This window comes from Sinocyclocheilus anshuiensis, unplaced genomic scaffold, assembly GCF_001515605.1.
Source record: "Sinocyclocheilus anshuiensis isolate Anshui unplaced genomic scaffold, SAMN03320099.WGS_v1.1 scaffold1328, whole genome shotgun sequence".
NCBI classification, from domain to species: domain Eukaryota; kingdom Metazoa; phylum Chordata; class Actinopteri; order Cypriniformes; family Cyprinidae; genus Sinocyclocheilus; species Sinocyclocheilus anshuiensis.
In genome coordinates, this window is record NW_015548192.1 from 1,075,087 (window position 1) to 1,077,229 (window position 2,143).

A 2,143-nucleotide genomic window follows, 5' to 3' on the forward strand; every position below is an offset into this window, starting at 1 on the left:
TTTTTGTTTCTTTTAAATATATAATTTATTTTTATTAAAATTGTAGTTTTAGTTATTTTAGTACATCAAGTTAAAGTAAATGAAAATGAGAAATTAAGTTTAAGGTTTTTTGTTCAATTGTATTTAATTTTATAATGTTTATTTTATTAACACGTTTATTTATTTATTATTTTAATTTTTTTACGGTTTTAAATTTAGTTGTAGTTTTACTTATTGTAATAACCAAGCATTATACACTACTGGTCAAAAAGTTTTTTGAAGACTTTTGCAAGACATTCATCAAAGCTGCATTTGTTTGATTAAAAATACAGTAAAAACATTGTACATTTTATTACAATTTAAAATAACTCTTTTCTAATTGAATATATTTTAAAATGTAATTATTTTTGCCTTTGTAAGCAGAAGAGACCTCTTTCACAAACATTAAAAAATGTCAATTATTCAACTTTTGTAGACACATTTACAGTACCTTGAAGAGTTTTATTCATGGTTTCCACTTCTGTCCAGCTCTCCATGTCAGAGGTTTTCAATGAGAGGACATAAGTACAGAAAGCACACAGCCATCACTCACAGACATCTGATATCTCAAGATGGTCTCTCGGTGTCTCTTGGTGACAGTAAAAGAAAACATTACCTCAAAATGGCTAGCTAAGGCCAAAACAAGAGTACATATTGCTATCATTAGTCTCGGTGATAAAGTGGAGTGCTTTAAAGGGGTTAAAATCACTCCTCGCTGGGATGTCGTGTGTTGTGACGAACAAGGAGTGTTTTTAATGCGTTTCATTCAATAGCCTTGACAAGCCCTGACAGATTAAACCATAACATTTGAACCACGGCAACAGTAAAAAGGTGTTCCAATACTGTTTCTTTCTACTATATTTCTTTCAGATTGAGAGAAAGTTTACTCAAAGGGCTAAAAGGAGTCTGTAGGGAACCATTCAATTAAACACAAGAGATATGCCACTTCTACTCGAGCTTTCAGAAATCTAATATCCGTTCGGTACATCTATCAAGCCGCAGGGCAAACTTATTTAAGCGCAGACCCATCCAGAGCGTAAAAAAGTCACATGCTTTGAAAAGAAGCAAATTGAATTTGAAAATGGGGTTGTCAAATTACTTCAATTATACTGCACCCTGAATTTCCATCACATGGATTGCACCGAATGGATTACGTCTTCTAATTACTGAGGAGCTTTTCAAGGGGAATGATTTCTGTCACTTTGATGTGGTTAAACTCTGCTTTTTCTCCTACTTAAGTGCACTGTCTGGTTGCTACTACTGTGAGGCACTTAGCAAGAAAGTATCTTAAATGTTTAATCATCAAACATTAGCACCTTATTTAACAAACTTGTTTGAGGACCTTCATTCCGCTGCTCTTAATATTGTGGAACGGAAGCGGTTGGGCAAGACGAAAGCAACTGTGTTGAAACATGAAGTGAATTTATAATCAGCTGGTTTATAAAGAAACAAAGGCAAGATGAGGCTCAAGGAATATTTCGCCTGATTGTCCTCCACCAAAGCTCTGAAATATCATTCACATTTGTGTTCGGATTCAAAAATGGCACTTCAGGAAAGATCAGCACTCATTTCAGTCTGTTACTTACACATTGCTACGGTTCTGATTTTAGATGAAAAGCCCATCTTATAAGTTTGAAATTTGTATTTATTTGCATAGAAGTGATTTTGGTCAGAATAAAATGGACGTACTGCCAATTATAAATGATTTTCTCGGGGGCAGGAAGCTTTTTTAATGTTACTGCAATATAATAAAGAGCAAAGCAAGCACATTAACTGTATGTTACAAAATATTTTGTCAAATTAATGCTTTCCTTTTGAACTTTCTATTCATCAAAGAATCCTGAAAAAAGTATCATGATTTTCACAAAATATAGTTCTAAAATATTTAGCATCAAGAATATATAGATAAATATAAAATTATTTTTTTTTAAACATTGTTTAGAAATTCTCATTCTGTATTAAAATAAATAATGTAGGAACAGCATGAGGTGAGAAATAAAAAATAAAATAATACAAAATCTTACTTTTTAAGTGAAATATCCCTTTAAGAGGAGAATTTGGAGCTCAAGCATCACACACACACACACACACACACACACACACACACACACACCCCGCCTGTCAG